Consider the following 8,572-nt stretch of genomic DNA (forward strand, 5'->3'; position numbering starts at 1 on the left):
AAAATAAACAAATGATCAAAGTTTGGAAAAGAAAAAATCTATATATCTGTTTTAAAATATATCTATACATATATTATAATTTATTTCTTAAAAAAAATTGTTTCAGGAATTAAATGGACCTAGAAGAAAAAAGTACAATGCGACAAACTTTATTAAGACAACACGTATATATATATATATATATATATTAACTTTTACTCTTTAAAACTTTAAAAATTTTGTAGCACTTCTTTAGTTTGTATGTTCCATGATTGTTTATTAAATAAAAACATGAGTTTTTAAATAATAGTTTTAAATTATTTTATTATTTTTGGAAAGAAAATTCAAATAGAAAATAATTATGCTATTTAGAGTTATTTGTCTGCTAGTGCTATAGATAGCAAATTATCTGCCAAATAGCATCGTAAAATAATATATTAATATATTATTGGTTGAGTAAATAATATAAATTAGATATGAAAAAGTGAATTTTTACATGAAGAAGTGAATCATAAATACAAGCTAGTAAATTATTACCATATTATTTATCATTTTATTTGATAAATAAATTTAATAAGTAATTTGATATTTTAACATTATTGTTAAAATGATTTTATTTACATTATAAAAATTATTCAAACAACTTACATTCAACCTACCGTATTAAATTTTAATTTACACTAATAAAACATGTCAATTTTACTCTTACTAACGTGATATATATATATATATATATATTAGATGACATATGTATGTTTAGTATACGTATATGGAAGAGCATACATATCTCTCTACGTGCAGCCTAAGTTTACATCTTTATTTGTTATTAAAAACATGGTATGTATAATCAGGAAGATATAGATTCACTCAATTTATGTAACTTATTGTCAATTTTGCTTACAGTTATAATAATTCATATAAACAAATAACACACAATTAGGAAAAAATAATAATAATAAAAAGAATCTGAAACTAAAACTAAACATGTTATCAAAATGATATGGAAATTTTTTAGGGAGTTTTGATATAGCAAGGCCATTTAGCCAAATATAAAGTTTAATTGGTCATTAATTTCCTACTTTTAAAACTTACAGTCAATTTTGCTTATGAACACTTCAATAACCAAAATCAAACACGGTGAAAATAAAAACTATGAATTAAAACTTTAATTAGAAATGTAAAAATTAAAAAAATGGGGAGGAAAAAAAAGAAAAAGAATTATTGCACCGTTGTCAATAAATAAATAAATTAATTAATATATCAAATAAATAATTATATGAAAAAGGAAAAAAAGAAAAAAAGTTGTACTCATCATCCAAGTGGCGCAAATAAGGTTGCGTTTGAAATTGGACAACAGTTCCGTTAGCCAGGCAAAGCAGCAGCCATGGAAAGCGCTTCATGTTCAATTGTTGAAACGCTGCGCTTCTCAAACACCATCCACCATAGCAACGCTCACTTGTACGCATTGCCCAGAAACAAACTCGCTCTCTTTCCTCCATTTCGCTCCACTTTCTTCACAAACTTCAAATTCCATGGAAAACATCTCCACTTCAATCGCTTCACCGCTTTTCCCTCACTTTCCATCCCGACCCACCAAGACCAAAAACCATCTCGGGAACTCGCCCTTCTCCTTGAGGTTGAAGGGTAATCAAATTTATTCTCATTCTATTCACTTATTATTGTATTTTCTTTTTCCTTTTTTGTCTACTCTGTTTATGGGATGTAGTTTTCTGCCTTTTTTTAAATGTGTATTATTTTACCTATTCATTGGATTTCTGTTCTTTATCTATTTATTTATTTTTTTGTCACTGCATAAGATTTATGGGTATTTTCTTTCCAAAGCTTACGTGAAGTTGCTTTACTGCATGATACTGTAGATTTAGAGCACTGTTTTTTATTGCTAATGATGCACTTTGATCATATTGGTACACTTTGTTTTGTTTTGCTTTTTAAAGTTCTTACTTAATTCAACTGAGTTTCTATTCCAATCATTTGGGGGTTGGCTATATGACACAGTTTTAAAGTGGCTGTCAACCTAACGAAGTCATTCGGACAAAACCTTCTTTTTTTTTTTTTCTTTTTTTTTAATATAAATTGGGGAGGAGGGATTTTAGCACCAGGGCCTTGAAGCCATTGCTGGGGTTATCACCATTGGTCATTGCCATTTGGGCGTCGAAAACGACATTCAGCATATATGTAGAAAAGTGGCTATTTGTGTTCCTAAGCATAGTTAATCCCTGTAGGCAGACTGATTTAGTCAAACCATCATTCTGGGTTACAAGTCGTTTTGAGTGAACTTAAATCGCTTTGCAAACTTATCAACCCACCCTAGTTATATGTTGGTAGCTTGGTATTTTGATTGACCATGATTCAGTTTGCATGCTTCTTTAGAAGCATGATGTTTCTGTGGAAAGCCTTCAACCATGTACATTGAGTCTCTTCTCATATTTTGTACTAAAGGTGCAATCTTTGGGTTTGTTTTTCTCCAATGTGATTTAATTAATTTTGTTACTTTCCACTTCTAAGTGATTGCGAATGAAATGAAATCAACAGGTAAAACATGTTATTTAATCTGGTTTCATTTTTCTGCTTAATATTGTAGAGTCTGATTATTTTACATTTGACATGAATATTGTAATTCTTAGACTAGAAGAATCCTGATACTTTAATTAGTAACCTTGTTTTACCTGATCCTTTTACTGTTCCACTTACAACCATTGTTCAGATGACATGCTGTGAATAAAGATGTGGTTTCTATACATTTAAAAGGGTCAAAATATCTTCCAAAAGTTGATATAATACTAGGATTCTTATCCTTACACCAATACCTTACCAGAGGCTGGCGAGACATGTCCCTGAGAAGTTGATGAATGTTAGTCATGGAACTTAGAAGAGTAGATTTTACATCCTTGATAATTACGAAGTTCCTCTGTTTTGTTGATTTTGAAGTACCTTCAATATATATTGGTTTTGCTTGAAGGTCTAACCTTAATGGCTTTTATTCTTTCAGGGTCCTTATTGATGCTTATCGTCTCGGCAATCGGCAGGCCTTTTATGTAGGGGGGGGTTGACACTTAATCATGTGTTTGTTTAAAAAAGGACTTAATATTTCTTAGTATACGTTTACATGGTTTAATAGACCAGCTTGTTTCATTACTATCAGCTTTCCAAAAGCTTGAGCTGGACTGTGCAAACTGGTCACAACCAGTTTATTTAGACCTTCCAAGGTATGAATCAATTAAAAGCCAAGTTTGCCAATTTACCTGGATTGTTTTGGTTTCTATATAATCTTCGGAATGAGACTTTCCTGAACTATGAAATTACTACTTGCTGAGTCTAGTCTTTCTTCAGTTGCTTTTTCCAAAACATGTTTGGCTTGTTTCTAGTTCTAATACTTCAAGTTGCTTCCATTATAATGTCATGATGATTATCATCTGGGTCACAAAATTTGCTCTTCTTTTCCATATAATCATCTTTCCGTCATTTCTTTACATATGTATATTTTATTCTCTATGGACCAATCTCCTATGGGTGAATCGTGTTACATGTTATACATGTTTAAGTCCCCCTGTTTCTAACTCTTAAGGCTTTGCTCTGTCATTTTCACTACTGATGTTTCTTATTTATTTTTTGGCTGTTACCTATTTTATAGGATATTAGTTGTATAGTTTCTATTTCTATCTGTCAATTTTACTCTGAGAAATAGTCCTTTGAACTATGAAGTTAATGATATGTGCACATTATTTTCTCTAGATTTGTGTTCAAATAGTTTCGTTTATGATTCTAAAATTTGTAAATATCTTGATTAAGATTTAACAATTATGAAGTGGTTTCTATGAAGCACTTTTTATTCATTTTCAGGAAAAGTGCTGGTGATGAGGAGAGGATGCTGATTTTGTATTTCAATCGGGTAATTTTTTCTTCTACTGATGTTATAAAATATTAATAGCTTCTGGACATCCCTTATTGTCTAATTTTATTTGATGCCTTCATCTGTTTTGCAGATTGGTTGGCCTACTTCATTGCCCACTACTGAAAAAGAATCATTTGTAAAATCAGTTTTACGAGAAAAGGTAGTGTTCTACATGAAACAAATAAATGGTATAAGATCTAGTTATTCCTATTTTGTGGTAATGAATTATAAATTTATGAAAATTTAAGTTCCCAACATACAGTTGACATTTTCCTCAATGCAATGCCAAAGTCTATTCTTATATCACAAAATTGTTAATGTTTGTTTGAGAGATGACTTCTTTTCCTTATTTAAAATTGATTTCTTGGATTGTTTAAACAAAATCAGTGTTAGTGTATTGATCAAACAATTTTCTTTCTTTCACCCTTCGAGAAATGAAAATATAAGCTTCTTATAATTGGTTAATTGTTGGCAGAAAAATGCTCTAGATGAATTTTTGGTTTCAACAAGTTCACCTTTACGACCTGGAGTTGAAGAGTGAGTTGTCTCATACTGTTAATTTATGTTATTTGCTGCATGATCAATTTACTCAGATTTATTAGTTATTTAACAGCATGGTCCTTTCTGTATTCAATCACTGGAATTCTAAAACTCATGTAGTATTAGGGAAAAATATAAGTGAAATGAAAGCCCACCTTCTATCCACTTAAGCTTTTGAAAGCCTACCTTCCATCATCTTAAGCTTTTGGGATCTGCGATATTTCAACATGCTATGAAAGCTAGAAATTCAAGACATCTTGAGCTCAAAACTCTACAACTCCACTAAAAAACTATTATAAAAAAAATAAATAAATAAAACAAGAATTAAAAAACTCATGTAAGACCCAGAAAGAAACCCAAAAGAGGCAGGCCTACATGTGAGAGGGAGTATTAGAGAAAAATATAAATGAAATGAAGGCCCATCTTCCATAAGCTTAAGCTTTTGAGATCAATGGTAATTTAACGTGTGGAAATAGTACAATAGAAACAACATGAAATTGATGATTGCTGTCAGAATTCAAGACTATCAAATTGTTTCTTTCCTTAAATTCTTTCTTAGTGTGTAATAAAGAACAAAATTTTTGGGATCAGTGGTAATTCAACATGTAGAAATACTACAATAGAAACGACATGAAATTGATGATTGCTGTTGGAATTCAAGACTATCAAATTGTTTGTTTCCTTAAATTCTTTCTTAGTGTGTAATAAAGAACAAAAATCATTGCTGGTGATTGAGTAAAAAAATTTTTGCTTTCTTGGTGCACACTAACAATATTCATTGCTTCTTGCCGATATTATATTTTCTTACTTTCATCTTTTTTGCTTAGTAGTTAACAGCCATGTACTGAACTTGACTTTGGTACTTAGCATTCACTATAATGGTCAATAACAAGAAGAATCACCCACCTTTTTGCTTTCTACTTTTCCCTTTAATTTCCAATTGTTAAACTTCTATTTGTGTTTTGGGTTTGCAGATTTATTGACTGCCTACAGTAAAAGTGGGGAGAAAATTGCCAGGTAGTTTAACTTGCTGTAGTTGTGGATTCATGATATGCAGATATAGATGTACTATAATTTGATAGGTTGTGATCTATTTATATATGTTAAACTGCTCAAGTATCTGCGGGAAAATTACATGTGGACCCCTAGGTTTTTGTAAAATTACATAGACCTCCCTTTGACTGTAGCTGATTACAACAAGCTTTGAACTGATGCGATTAGAAAAGTCTACAATTACTATTATTTCCATTTTAATCTTAACTATGCATTTTTATGATGCGCAATCTTTTCAATAAAACAAGGGTAGACCACTATCCAATTTGACAACGCAAAATAGTAAACTTAGAATGTTTTTATGTGTCATATTAGCCAACTTACAAAAGAATAGGCATTTTTTAGTATTTAGAAAATCTAATTGCTCTGCAAATAGTATTTCTTTGACTAGCTCAACGGTTGGCTAACAGAAGGGAGTCCTTGTCTATTCCTTTCTTTTGAAGGACTTGGGGATTTAAATCTATCTATAGTTTAACAGAATGGAAGTTAATACTTATTTTTATCGGTCAAAAAAATGTTATACTTATTACAGAAAAGCTTGGTCGGGAAAGCGTTCCAAAAGTAAAGCTCGTTGCAATGAAGAGGTAGAAAAAAGTTTATATGGCCTACTTGCACTTGGCAATGTGTTTTCTAAAGATTTAGATGAGCAACTAGCCATGGAGGCAAAATAGGCAGGTACATTTTAATTATCCCAAGTTGGTTGAATTGGTTTTCTAAGTAATAGACTGTTTCGAATTTACAAATGTTGGGTTGCTAAAAGATGTCATTCTTGCTTTCTATGCCAATTTCTGCTGAGAAACAAAGGATGGCAAAGAAAGTTGCTTCTATGTTAAAGTTGAGTGTTGAAATTGATACTAGCTCATCTGAAAGGTTAGTTTGCTTTCAGTCTGTGCAGTATCTCCTCAGTTTCTCTGTTCCTTTCTTTATAATGCTAAGAAATACAAACACTGAAAAAATTTTAACTTATGGCTTATGTCTCTTGTATTGCTTACTTTAAACTGTAAGAATTTTTTTTTTCGAATGTTCAATAATAACTGCTGAACTACGGGTTCCACTTAGCCTTCACAATCACATGATTGTTTGAACAAGTCATTGAAGTAACAAGTTTTTCAGAAAGTAAGCTTGGTACTCTTTCTACCCTTAACAAGTTAGAAGTTCTACCTGTAAATATTATAATCCCTTAAATAAAATTTGGGACTCTGTCACAATTATATTAAATGAGGTAATCTAGCAATTTTATTCAAAGAGATAACCAACAGAATTGTATAACTCTGCAGCAGGATTAGAGACATAGTTTATGTACAGTTCAACACTACATGATTTGTCTCCTGTCATATCAATCTTCATTTTGATGCTTACTTATTTTTAATATATTATTTGCTACCTTATTGAACTTGCTGCTTTATTGATCTAACTTGTTGAGGGGTATTCAGCTTACAGAAGATTGTAGCTGCGCTGCGTGCTGGGGCAGAAAATGCAGGGGTACCGGTCTACAGTGGTGTTCTTATTGCAGGAAGCCAATCTGGAGTGGTTGGAGCTGAGAGAATAGGCATGCCATGTCTTGTGCTGAGAAGTAGGTGAGGCCCTTTTCTAGCACCATAATTATGTATTATGTGTTATGTTTATCAGCTTATTTATCAATATTATTGTCTCACAAATTTCAATAGGGTGATGTTTGGTGTCATAATTTTTATGTCATTGATATCTAAAAGTTCAGTCCCAGTAACCGAAGTTAGTTGAGAACTATAAATATTGGAGCGGGAATGGCTTAAAATGATGAAAGTTTGTGTTCCTATGAGAAAGATATGGTTATCGTCAAGAATGGTGCCAATTTGAGTGGGGTATAATATAGATTAACAACATTGATTATGAATTTTTTATTTAATGATCCAAGAACCCCTCTCGATCAAAGGAAAAGTGAGTACTAAACTTGCAGCCTCGTTATTGCCTAGAAGTTGTTCATTGCAAATAATACATGCACATACATGGAATGCAACTGATAAATGCATTACATGTGGCTGTAACTTCTTTTACTATTCTGTTCTTGATGAGCTATAGCTTATTCCTGTCAATTTGTATCTTAGTTTGACGTCTAGAGCGGAGTTCCCTTCAGCAAATGCTGTAATGGATGGCTTTGAAGGTGCAGATTTAACAATCTCTAAACTGCGCCAGAAGATATGGTCATGAGATTAACTTGATTCTTTTGAGTTCTTGTTGCTGTAAGTCTATTAGCTTCTGCACGTGATGTATTTGATTACTCTTATAGGCATGTTTTAGGTGGATACAATTCCATAAATATAGCTTTTTCACTATTTTCCCTTTTGAAGTCAATTGATAACTGCATTTGGGGAATAACGCTTTCGACTGCCGGTGTCAGATTTGAATTGATTGATGAAGGACATAATAAAGAAAGAGAAGAAACAGATCGAAATGAGAGAAGAATTAGAAGAAAGGGAGATGAATAGACGAAAGATTGTACAGATAACATGATATAATATGTTGTATTTTAACCCAACCCAGAAGAAATGCAAAAATATGTACATGATCTTTTTCTTGCCTTCCTTTAGGCAATGTTCAACTTCATGAGGACCTTAGCTTTTAGTGAATGTTGCATTACCTTAATGAAATGAAAAATAATTGCTCTTTTATACTCTTTAATACGGTTTTAATACTTTTAGGCCTAAAACTGAATTTGAGATTTTCGATTTTGAAAGTGTTTCAACGTGATCAAATTAGAATTTTTTTTTTTTTCCTAACAAATAGTTAATGGTTCTGTTCCATGTCATTCGCACAGTATTAAATTTATTACCCACATAATAACGTAACAAGTTGTGTAGAACATGAACAAGTTGAGTATTATTATTATTATTATTTATTGAAAATGGAGGTACTCGAAATGAAACTCTATCCGGAAAATAGTGGACTTTGTCTCTCGACTGCTTCTGAATGTACAAGCCAAAAGGAGTTTTCAGTGCAACAAAATTGAACTCTATGAAATAAATAAATAAATAAATAAAAATGCTTTAATTTATCGCATATAAACATTCATATGAATCGATAAACTTAAAAATGTCTTCAAGAGTAAAT

General features: G+C 31.4%; 1 pseudogene; it reads left to right on the plus strand.

Annotated features, from left to right (window-relative positions):
* The first annotated feature begins 1,363 nt into the window (after positions 1-1,363).
* LOC132805362 (uncharacterized) lies at positions 1,364-8,113 on the plus strand (annotated as a pseudogene).
* Positions 8,114-8,572: the final 459 nt, after the last annotated feature.

Source organism: Ziziphus jujuba, chromosome 1 (genome assembly GCF_031755915.1).
Source record: "Ziziphus jujuba cultivar Dongzao chromosome 1, ASM3175591v1".
Taxonomy (NCBI): Eukaryota; Viridiplantae; Streptophyta; class Magnoliopsida; order Rosales; family Rhamnaceae; genus Ziziphus; species Ziziphus jujuba.